The sequence below is a fragment of the Leuresthes tenuis genome, unplaced genomic scaffold, assembly GCF_036924035.1.
Source record: "Leuresthes tenuis unplaced genomic scaffold, fLeuTen1.0.hap1 SCAF_8, whole genome shotgun sequence".
NCBI lineage: Eukaryota > Metazoa > Chordata > Actinopteri > Atheriniformes > Atherinopsidae > Leuresthes > Leuresthes tenuis.
The window spans coordinates 858,957-871,207 of NW_027325362.1; the positions used below are offsets into that span (position 1 = coordinate 858,957).

At 34.5% G+C, this 12,251-nt stretch overlaps 8 non-coding genes across 8 annotated transcripts; 4 read left to right on the top strand and 4 right to left on the bottom strand.

The window, feature by feature from the left end:
- Positions 1–1,413: 1,413 nt before the first annotated feature.
- On the bottom strand, positions 1,414–1,485 carry trnag-ucc (transfer RNA glycine (anticodon UCC)). The gene has a single exon. It is a non-coding gene; the product is annotated as a tRNA-Gly (tRNA).
- Positions 1,486–1,604: 119 nt separating this feature from the next.
- Positions 1,605–1,676, top strand: trnaw-cca (transfer RNA tryptophan (anticodon CCA)). The gene has a single exon. It is a non-coding gene; the product is annotated as a tRNA-Trp (tRNA).
- Positions 1,677–5,058: 3,382 nt separating this feature from the next.
- On the bottom strand, positions 5,059–5,130 carry trnag-ucc (transfer RNA glycine (anticodon UCC)). The gene has a single exon. It is a non-coding gene; the product is annotated as a tRNA-Gly (tRNA).
- A 119-nt stretch (positions 5,131–5,249) lies between these two features.
- On the top strand, positions 5,250–5,321 carry trnaw-cca (transfer RNA tryptophan (anticodon CCA)). The gene has a single exon. It is a non-coding gene; the product is annotated as a tRNA-Trp (tRNA).
- A 1,887-nt stretch (positions 5,322–7,208) lies between these two features.
- On the bottom strand, positions 7,209–7,280 carry trnag-ucc (transfer RNA glycine (anticodon UCC)). Its single transcript has one exon. It is a non-coding gene; the product is annotated as a tRNA-Gly (tRNA).
- Positions 7,281–7,399: 119 nt separating this feature from the next.
- Positions 7,400–7,471, top strand: trnaw-cca (transfer RNA tryptophan (anticodon CCA)). The gene has a single exon. It is a non-coding gene; the product is annotated as a tRNA-Trp (tRNA).
- Positions 7,472–10,703: 3,232 nt separating this feature from the next.
- Positions 10,704–10,775, bottom strand: trnag-ucc (transfer RNA glycine (anticodon UCC)). The gene has a single exon. It is a non-coding gene; the product is annotated as a tRNA-Gly (tRNA).
- Positions 10,776–10,894: 119 nt separating this feature from the next.
- Positions 10,895–10,966, top strand: trnaw-cca (transfer RNA tryptophan (anticodon CCA)). The gene has a single exon. It is a non-coding gene; the product is annotated as a tRNA-Trp (tRNA).
- Positions 10,967–12,251: the final 1,285 nt, after the last annotated feature.

Genomic DNA, 12,251 nt, shown 5'->3' on the forward strand with positions numbered 1-12,251 from the left:
AATGGAAATCGGTCTGTGCTCTCACTCAGATTGGCTGATCTTCAGGAGTTCTGCCTTATGAAGAAGTAACATAATGGAAAAATAAAAAGTGTTTCACACTACTTTTTAAAGATGGAAATGGAAATCGGTCTGTACTCTCACTCTGATTGGCCAATCTTTAGCTGAGCTCTGATTGGTCGGTCTGTACTCTCACTCTGATTGGCTGATATTTAGTACGAGAAGTGCAGGAAGACTTGTTGAGTTTTTTTCAGTCGTTATTTCTAAGTCATCACTGACATGTTTTCAACCCAGTAACTCTGCTGGGTCTCCTGAAAACTCTCACTTCCTTACTGTAATTTGATTACTTTAATAAGATTACTGTAAGGTGGTCCTTAATGCAGTAAACATTGGCCCTTTAATGCAGTAAATATTGGCCCTTAATGCAGTAAACATTGCCCTTAATGCAGTAAATATTGGCCCTTTAATGCAGTAAACATTGCCCTTAATGCAGTAAACATTGCCCTTAATGCAGTAAATATTGGCCCTTAATGCAGTAAACATTGGCCCTTAATGCAGTAAACATTGGCCCTTAATGCAGTAAATACTGGCCCTTAATGCAGTAAACATTGGCTCTTTAATAAAGTAAACATTGGCTCTTTAATGCAGTAAACATTGCCCTTAATGCAGTAAACATTGCCCTTAATGCGTCTGACTCCAGATCAGAAGGTTGTGTGTTCAAATCACATCAGGGTCATTACTGCACCTTTATAGGTTACTTCTGCCTTATGAACAAGTAACATAATGGAAAAATCAAAAGTGTTTCACACTATTTCAAAGACTTATTACAGTAAAAAGGTGAGATTGATCAGATTACGGTAATCTGATTACTTTTTAAAAATATTACGGTAATCTGATTACTTTTAAAAATATTACTGTAATCTGATTACTTTAAAATTATTACTGTAATCTGATTACTTTTAGAAAATATTACAGTAATCTGATTACTTTTAATAATATTACTGTAATCTGATTACTTTTCAAAAGATTACTGTAATCTGATTACTTTTCAAAAGATTACTGTAATCTGATTACTTTTATAAATTACAGTAATCTGATTACTTTTGAAAAGATTACTGTAATCTGATTACTTTTATAAAATATTGCTGTGATCTGATTACTTTTATCTGATTCTTTTATAAAATTACGGCAATCTGATTACTTTTTAAAGATGGAAATCGGTCTGTGCTCTCACTCAGATTGGCTGATCTTTAGCTGCGCTCTGATTGGTCAGTCTGTACTCTCACTCTGATTGGCTGATATTTAGTACAAGATGCAGGAAGACTTGTTGAGCTTATTTCAGTAGTTATTATTTCTAAGTCATCACTGATATGTTTCCAGCCCAGTAACTCTGCTGGGTCTCCTGAAAACGGCCGCTGCGTTGGCCGGGAATCGAACCCGGGTCAACTGCTTGGAAGGCAGCTATGCTCACCACTATACCACCAACGCTGTGCTGCAACACATCTGGCCCATCTGGAGTGAGACCGAAAGCTAAGTGCTTCAGGGTCAGCTGCGGTCACATCATCCGGCCCATACTTCACACCAGAGGTCCACCAACGACTTGGTCTGACTCTGTGGCGCAATGGTAGCGCGTCTGACTCCAGATCAGAAGTTTGTGAGTTCAAATCCCATCAGGGTCATTACTGCACCTTTATAGGTTACTTCTGCCTTACGAAGAAGTAACATAATGGAAAAATCAAAAGTGTTTCACACTGTTTCAAAGACTTATTACAGTAAAAAGGTGAGATTGATCACATTACAGTAATCTGATTACTTTTTAAAAATATTACGGTAATCTGATTACTTTTAAAAAATATTACTGTAATCTGATTACTTTTAATAAAATTACTGTAATCTGATTACTTTTGAAAATATTACTGTAATCTGATTACTTTTAATAAAATTACTGTAATCTGATTACTTTAAAAATATTACTGTAATCTGATTACTTTTGAAAAGATTACTGTAATCTGATTACTTTTATAAAAAATTACAGTAATCTGATTACTTTTGAAAAGATTACTGTCATCCGATTACTTTTATAAAATATTGCTGTAATCTGATTACTTATATAAGATTACTTTAATCTGATTACTTTTACAAAATTACGGCAATCTGATTACTTTTTAAAGATGGAAATGGAAATCGGTCTGTGCTCTCACTCAGATTGGCTGATCTTCAGGAGTTCTGCCTTATGAAGAAGTAACATAATGGAAAAATAAAAAGTGTTTCACACTACTTTTTAAAGATGGAAATGGAAATCGGTCTGTACTCTCACTCTGATTGGCCAATCTTTAGCTGAGCTCTGATTGGTCGGTCTGTACTCTCACTCTGATTGGCTGATATTTAGTACGAGAAGTGCAGGAAGACTTGTTGAGTTTTTTTCAGTCGTTATTTCTAAGTCATCACTGACATGTTTTCAACCCAGTAACTCTGCTGGGTCTCCTGAAAACTCTCACTTCCTTACTGTAATTTGATTACTTTAATAAGATTACTGTAAGGTGGTCCTTAATGCAGTAAACATTGGCCCTTTAATGCAGTAAATATTGGCCCTTAATGCAGTAAACATTGCCCTTAATGCAGTAAATATTGGCCCTTTAATGCAGTAAACATTGCCCTTAATGCAGTAAACATTGCCCTTAATGCAGTAAATATTGGCCCTTAATGCAGTAAACATTGGCCCTTAATGCAGTAAACATTGGCCCTTAATGCAGTAAATACTGGCCCTTAATGCAGTAAACATTGGCTCTTTAATGCAGTAAACATTGCCCTTAATGCAGTAAACATTGCCCTTAATGCAGTGAACATTGGCCCTTAATGCAGTAAACATTGGCCCTTAATGCAGTAAACATTGGCCCTTAATGCAGTAAACATTGCCCTTAATGCAGTAAACATTGGCCCTTAATGCAGTAAATATTGGCCCTTAATGCAGTAAATATTGGCCCTTAATGCAGTAAACATTGGCCCTTAATGCAGTAAACATTGGCCCTTTAATGCAGTAAACATTGCCCTTAATGCAGTAAACATTGGCCCTTAATGCAGTAAATATTGGCCCTTAATGCAGTAAACATTGGCCCTTAATGCAGTAAACATTGGCCCTTAATGCAGTAAATACTGGCCCTTAATGCAGTAAACATTGGCTCTTTAATGCAGTAAACATTGCCCTTAATGCAGTAAACATTGCCCTTAATGCGTCTGACTCCAGATCAGAAGGTTGTGTGTTCAAATCCCATCAGGGTCATTACTGCACCTTTATAGGTTACTTCTGCCTTATGAAGAAGTAACATAATGGAAAAATCAAAAGTGTTTCACACTGTTTCAAAGACTTATTACAGTAAAAAGGTGAGATTGATCACATTACGGTAATCTGATTACTTTTTAAAAATATTACGGTAATCTGATTACTTTTTAAAATATTACTGTAATCTGATTACTTTAAAATTATTACTGTAATCTGATTACTTTAAGAAAATATTACAGTAATCTGATTACTTTTGAAAATTACTGTAATCTGATTACTTTTGAAAATATTACGGTAATCTGATTACTTTAAAAAATATTACTGTAATCTGATTACTTTTAATAAAATTACTGTAATCTGATTACTTTTGAAAATATTACTGTAATCTGATTACTTTTAATAAAATTACTGTAATCTGATTACTTTAAAAAATATTACTGTAATCTGATTACTTTTGAAAAGATTACTGTAATCTGATTACTTTTACTTTTTAAAGATGGAAATGGAAATCGGTCTGTGCTCTCACTTTGATTGGCTGATCTTCAGGAGTTCTGCCTTATGAAGAAGTAACATAATGGAAAAATAAAAAGTGTTTCACACTACTTTTTAAAGATGGAAATGGAAATCGGTCTGTACTCTCACTCTGATTGGCCAATCTTTAGCTGAGCTCTGATTGGTCGGTCTGTACTCTCACTCTGATTGGCTGATATTTAGTACGAGAAGTGCAGGAAGACTTGTTGAGTTTTTTTCAGTCGTTATTTCTAAGTCATCACTGACATGTTTTCAACCCAGTAACTCTGCTGGGTCTCCTGAAAACTCTCACTTCCTTACTGTAATTTGATTACTTTAATAAGATTACTGTAAGGTGGTCCTTAATGCAGTAAACATTGGCCCTTTAATGCAGTAAATATTGGCCCTTAATGCAGTAAACATTGCCCTTAATGCAGTAAATATTGGCCCTTTAATGCAGTAAACATTGCCCTTAATGCAGTAAACATTGCCCTTAATGCAGTAAATATTGGCCCTTAATGCAGTAAACATTGGCCCTTAATGCAGTAAACATTGGCCCTTAATGCAGTAAATACTGGCCCTTAATGCAGTAAACATTGCCCTTAATGCAGTAAACATTGCCCTTAATGCGTCTGACTCCAGATCAGAAGGTTGTGTGTTCAAATCACATCAGGGTCATTACTGCACCTTTATAGGTTAATTCTGCCTTATGAAGAAGTAACATAATGGAAAAATCAAAAGTGTTTCACACTATTTCAAAGACTTATTACAGTAAAAAGGTGAGATTGATCAGATTACGGTAATCTGATTACTTTTTAAAAATATTACGGTAATCTGATTACTTTTTAAAATATTACTGTAATCTGATTACTTTAAAATTATTACTGTAATCTGATTACTTTTAGAAAATATTACAGTAATCTGATTACTTTTATAAATTACAGTAATCTGATTACTTTTGAAAAGATTACTGTAATCTGATTACTTTTATAAAATATTGCTGTGATCTGATTACTTTTATCTGATTCTTTTATAAAATTACGGCAATCTGATTACTTTTTAAAGATGGAAATCGGTCTGTGCTCTCACTCAGATTGGCTGATCTTTAGCTGCGCTCTGATTGGTCAGTCTGTACTCTCACTCTGATTGGCTGATATTTAGTACAAGATGCAGGAAGACTTGTTGAGCTTATTTCAGTAGTTATTATTTCTAAGTCATCACTGATATGTTTCCAGCCCAGTAACTCTGCTGGGTCTCCTGAAAACGGCCGCTGCGTTGGCCGGGAATCGAACCCGGGTCAACTGCTTGGAAGGCAGCTATGCTCACCACTATACCACCAACGCTGTGCTGCAACACATCTGGCCCATCTGGAGTGAGACCGAAAGCTAAGTGCTTCAGGGTCAGCTGCGGTCACATCATCCGGCCCATACTTCACACCAGAGGTCCACCAACGACTTGGTCTGACTCTGTGGCGCAATGGTAGCGCGTCTGACTCCAGATCAGAAGGTTGTGAGTTCAAATCCCATCAGGGTCATTACTGCACCTTTATAGGTTACTTCTGCCTTATGAAGAAGTAACATAATGGAAAAATCAAAAGTGTTTCACACTGTTTCAAAGACTTATTACAGTAAAAAGGTGAGATTGATCACATTACAGTAATCTGATTACTTTTTTAAAATATTACGGTAATCTGATTACTTTAAAAAATATTACTGTAATCTGATTACTTTTAATAAAATTACTGTAATCTGATTACTTTTGAAAATATTACTGTAATCTGATTACTTTTAATAAAATTACTGTAATCTGATTACTTTTAGAAATATTACTGTAATCTGATTACTTTTGAAAAGATTACTGTAATCTGATTACTTTTATAAAAATTTACAGTAATCTGATTACTTTTGAAAAGATGACTGTAATCCGATTACTTTTATAAAATATTGCTGTAATCTGATTACTTATATAAGATTACTTTAATCTGATTACTTTTACAAAATTACGGCAATCTGATTACTTTTTAAAGATGGAAATGGAAATCGGTCTGTGCTCTCACTTTGATTGGCTGATCTTCAGGAGTTCTGCCTTATGAAGAAGTAACATAATGGAAAAATAAAAAGTGTTTCACACTACTTTTTAAAGATGGAAATGGAAATCGGTCTGTACTCTCACTCTGATTGGCCAATCTTTAGCTGAGCTCTGATTGGTCGGTCTGTACTCTCACTCTGATTGGCTGATATTTAGTACGAGAAGTGCAGGAAGACTTGTTGAGTTTTTTTCAGTCGTTATTTCTAAGTCATCACTGACATGTTTTCAACCCAGTAACTCTGCTGGGTCTCCTGAAAACTCTCACTTCCTTACTGTAATTTGATTACTTTAATAAGATTACTGTAAGGTGGTCCTTAATGCAGTAAACATTGGCCCTTTAATGCAGTAAATATTGGCCCTTAATGCAGTAAACATTGCCCTTAATGCAGTAAATATTGGCCCTTTAATGCAGTAAACATTGCCCTTAATGCAGTAAACATTGCCCTTAATGCAGTAAATATTGGCCCTTAATGCAGTAAACATTGGCCCTTAATGCAGTAAACATTGGCCCTTAATGCAGTAAATACTGGCCCTTAATGCAGTAAACATTGGCTCTTTAATGCAGTAAACATTGCCCTTAATGCAGTAAACATTGCCCTTAATGCGTCTGACTCCAGATCAGAAGTTTGTGAGTTCAAATCCCATCAGGGTCATTACTGCACCTTTATAGGTTACTTCTGCCTTATGAAGAAGTGACATAATGGAAAAATCAAAAGTGTTTCACACTATTTCAAAGACTTATTACAGTAAAAAGGTGAGATTGATCAGATTACGGTAATCTGATTACTTTTTAAAAATATAACGGTAATCTGATTACTTTTTAAAATATTACTGTAATCTGATTACTTTAAAATTATTACTGTAATCTGATTACTTTTAGAAAATATTACAGTAATCTGATTACTTTTAATAAAATTACTGTAATCTGATTACTTTTGAAGATATTACTGTAATCTGATTACTTTTGAAAATATTACTGTAATCTGATTACTTTTATAAATTACAGTAATCTGATTACTTTTGAAAAGATTACTGTAATCTGATTACTTTTATAAAATATTGCTGTGATCTGATTACTTTTATCTGATTCTTTTATAAAATTACGGCAATCTGATTACTTTTTAAAGATGGAAATCGGTCTGTGCTCTCACTCAGATTGGCTGATCTTTAGCTGCGCTCTGATTGGTCAGTCTGTACTCTCACTCTGATTGGCTGATATTTAGTACAAGATGCAGGAAGACTTGTTGAGCTTATTTCAGTAGTTATTATTTCTAAGTCATCACTGATATGTTTCCAGCCCAGTAACTCTGCTGGGTCTCCTGAAAACGGCCGCTGCGTTGGCCGGGAATCGAACCCGGGTCAACTGCTTGGAAGGCAGCTATGCTCACCACTATACCACCAACGCTGTGCTGCAACACATCTGGCCCATCTGGAGTGAGACCGAAAGCTAAGTGCTTCAGGGTCAGCTGCGGTCACATCATCCGGCCCATACTTCACACCAGAGGTCCACCAACGACTTGGTCTGACTCTGTGGCGCAATGGTAGCGCGTCTGACTCCAGATCAGAAGGTTGTGAGTTCAAATCCCATCAGGGTCATTACTGCACCTTTATAGGTTACTTCTGCCTTATGAAGAAGTAACATAATGGAAAAATCAAAAGTGTTTCACACTGTTTCAAAGACTTATTACAGTAAAAAGGTGAGATTGATCACATTACAGTAATCTGATTACTTTTTAAAAATATTACGGTAATCTGATTACTTTAAAAAATATTACTGTAGTCTGATTACTTTTAATAAAATTACTGTAATCTGATTACTTTTGAAAATATTACTGTAATCTGATTACTTTTAATAAAATTACTGTAATCTGATTACTTTTGAAAATATTACTGTAATCTGATTACTTTTAATAAAATTACTGTAATCTGATTACTTTTAAAAATATTACTGTAATCTGATTACTTTTGAAAAGATTACTGTAATCTGATTACTTTTATAAAAAATTACAGTAATCTGATTACTTTTGAAAAGATTACTGTCATCCGATTACTTTAATAAAATATTGCTGTAATCTGATTACTTATATAAGATTACTTTAATCTGATTACTTTTACAAAATTACGGCAATCTGATTACTTTTTAAAGATGGAAATGGAAATCGGTCTGTGCTCTCACTCAGATTGGCTGATCTTCAGGAGTTCTGCCTTATGAAGAAGTAACATAATGGAAAAATAAAAAGTGTTTCACACTACTTTTTAAAGATGGAAATGGAAATCGGTCTGTACTCTCACTCTGATTGGCCAATCTTTAGCTGAGCTCTGATTGGTCGGTCTGTACTCTCACTCTGATTGGCTGATATTTAGTACGAGAAGTGCAGGAAGACTTGTTGAGTTTTTTTCAGTCGTTATTTCTAAGTCATCACTGACATGTTTTCAACCCAGTAACTCTGCTGGGTCTCCTGAAAACTCTCACTTCCTTACTGTAATTTGATTACTTTAATAAGATTACTGTAAGGTGGTCCTTAATGCAGTAAACATTGGCCCTTTAATGCAGTAAATATTGGCCCTTAATGCAGTAAACATTGCCCTTAATGCAGTAAATATTGGCCCTTTAATGCAGTAAACATTGCCCTTAATGCAGTAAACATTGCCCTTAATGCAGTAAATATTGGCCCTTAATGCAGTAAACATTGGCCCTTAATGCAGTAAACATTGGCCCTTAATGCAGTAAATACTGGCCCTTAATGCAGTAAACATTGGCTCTTTAATGCAGTAAACATTGGCTCTTTAATGCAGTAAACATTGCCCTTAATGCAGTAAACATTGCCCTTAATGCGTCTGACTCCAGATCAGAAGGTTGTGTGTTCAAATCACATCAGGGTCATTACTGCACCTTTATAGGTTAATTCTGCCTTATGAAGAAGTAACATAATGGAAAAATCAAAAGTGTTTCACACTATTTCAAAGACTTATTACAGTAAAAAGGTGAGATTGATCAGATTACGGTAATCTGATTACTTTTAGAAAATATTACAGTAATCTGATTACTTTTAATAAAATTACTGTAATCTGATTACTTTTGAAAATATTACTGTAATCTGATTACTTTTCAAAAGATTACTGTAATCTGATTACTTTTATAAATTACAGTAATCTGATTACTTTTGAAAATATTACTGTAATCTGATTACTTTTAATAAAATTACTGTAATCTGATTACTTTAAAAAATATTACTGTAATCTGATTACTTTTGAAAAGATTACTGTAATCTGATTACTTTTATAAAAAAATTACAGTAATCTGATTACTTTTGAAAAGATTACTGTCATCCGATTACTTTTATAAAATATTGCTGTAATCTGATTACTTATATAAGATTACTTTAATCTGATTACTTTTACAAAATTACGGCAATCTGATTACTTTTTAAAGATGGAAATGGAAATCGGTCTGTGCTCTCACTCAGATTGGCTGATCTTCAGGAGTTCTGCCTTATGAAGAAGTAACATAATGGAAAAATAAAAAGTGTTTCACACTACTTTTTAAAGATGGAAATGGAAATCGGTCTGTACTCTCACTCTGATTGGCCAATCTTTAGCTGAGCTCTGATTGGTCGGTCTGTACTCTCACTCTGATTGGCTGATATTTAGTACGAGAAGTGCAGGAAGACTTGTTGAGTTTTTTTCAGTCGTTATTTCTAAGTCATCACTGACATGTTTTCAACCCAGTAACTCTGCTGGGTCTCCTGAAAACTCTCACTTCCTTACTGTAATTTGATTACTTTAATAAGATTACTGTAAGGTGGTCCTTAATGCAGTAAACATTGGCCCTTTAATGCAGTAAATATTGGCCCTTAATGCAGTAAACATTGCCCTTAATGCAGTAAATATTGGCCCTTTAATGCAGTAAACATTGCCCTTAATGCAGTAAACATTGCCCTTAATGCAGTAAATATTGGCCCTTAATGCAGTAAACATTGGCCCTTAATGCAGTAAACATTGGCCCTTAATGCAGTAAATACTGGCCCTTAATGCAGTAAACATTGGCTCTTTAATGCAGTAAACATTGCCCTTAATGCAGTAAACATTGCCCTTAATGCGTCTGACTCCAGATCAGAAGGTTGTGTGTTCAAATCACATCAGGGTCATTACTGCACCTTTATAGGTTAATTCTGCCTTATGAAGAAGTAACATAATGGAAAAATCAAAAGTGTTTCACACTATTTCAAAGACTTATTACAGTAAAAAGGTGAGATTGATCAGATTACGGTAATCTGATTACTTTTTAAAAATATTACGGTAATCTGATTACTTTTAAAAATATTACTGTAATCTGATTACTTTAAAATTATTACTGTAATCTGATTACTTTTAGAAAATATTACAGTAATCTGATTACTTTTAATAATATTACTGTAATCTGATTACTTTTCAAAAGATTACTGTAATCTGATTACTTTTCAAAAGATTACTGTAATCTGATTACTTTTATAAATTACAGTAATCTGATTACTTTTGAAAAGATTACTGTAATCTGATTACTTTTATAAAATATTGCTGTGATCTGATTACTTTTATCTGATTCTTTTATAAAATTACAGCAATCTGATTACTTTTTAAAGATGGAAATCGGTCTGTGCTCTCACTCAGATTGGCTGATCTTTAGCTGCGCTCTGATTGGTCAGTCTGTACTCTCACTCTGATTGGCTGATATTTAGTACAAGATGCAGGAAGACTTGTTGAGCTTATTTCAGTAGTTATTATTTCTAAGTCATCACTGATATGTTTCCAGCCCAGTAACTCTGCTGGGTCTCCTGAAAACGGCCGCTGCGTTGGCCGGGAATCGAACCCGGGTCAACTGCTTGGAAGGCAGCTATGCTCACCACTATACCACCAACGCTGTGCTGCAACACATCTGGCCCATCTGGAGTGAGACCGAAAGCTAAGTGCTTCAGGGTCAGCTGCGGTCACATCATCCGGCCCATACTTCACACCAGAGGTCCACCAACGACTTGGTCTGACTCTGTGGCGCAATGGTAGCGCGTCTGACTCCAGATCAGAAGTTTGTGAGTTCAAATCCCATCAGGGTCATTACTGCACCTTTATAGGTTACTTCTGCCTTACGAAGAAGTAACATAATGGAAAAATCAAAAGTGTTTCACACTGTTTCAAAGACTTATTACAGTAAAAAGGTGAGATTGATCACATTACAGTAATCTGATTACTTTTTAAAAATATTACGGTAATCTGATTACTTTTAAAAAATATTACTGTAATCTGATTACTTTTAATAAAATTACTGTAATCTGATTACTTTTGAAAATATTACTGTAATCTGATTACTTTTAATAAAATTACTGTAATCTGATTACTTTAAAAAATATTACTGTAATCTGATTACTTTTGAAAAGATTACTGTAATCTGATTACTTTTATAAAAAATTACAGTAATCTGATTACTTTTGAAAAGATTACTGTCATCCGATTACTTTTATAAAATATTGCTGTAATCTGATTACTTATATAAGATTACTTTAATCTGATTACTTTTACAAAATTACGGCAATCTGATTACTTTTTAAAGATGGAAATGGAAATCGGTCTGTGCTCTCACTCAGATTGGCTGATCTTCAGGAGTTCTGCCTTATGAAGAAGTAACATAATGGAAAAATAAAAAGTGTTTCACACTACTTTTTAAAGATGGAAATGGAAATCGGTCTGTACTCTCACTCTGATTGGCCAATCTTTAGCTGAGCTCTGATTGGTCGGTCTGTACTCTCACTCTGATTGGCTGATATTTAGTACGAGAAGTGCAGGAAGACTTGTTGAGTTTTTTTCAGTCGTTATTTCTAAGTCATCACTGACATGTTTTCAACCCAGTAACTCTGCTGGGTCTCCTGAAAACTCTCACTTCCTTACTGTAATTTGATTACTTTAATAAGATTACTGTAAGGTGGTCCTTAATGCAGTAAACATTGGCCCTTTAATGCAGTAAATATTGGCCCTTAATGCAGTAAACATTGCCCTTAATGCAGTAAATATTGGCCCTTTAATGCAGTAAACATTGCCCTTAATGCAGTAAACATTGCCCTTAATGCAGTAAATATTGGCCCTTAATGCAGTAAACATTGGCCCTTAATGCAGTAAACATTGGCCCTTAATGCAGTAAATACTGGCCCTTAATGCAGTAAACATTGGCTCTTTAATGCAGTAAACATTGCCCTTAATGCAGTAAACATTGCCCTTAATGCAGTGAACATTGGCCCTTAATGCAGTAAACATTGGCCCTTAATGCAGTAAACATTGGCCCTTAATGCAGTAAACATTGCCCTTAATGCAGTAAACATTGGCCCTTAATGCAGTAAATATTGGCCCT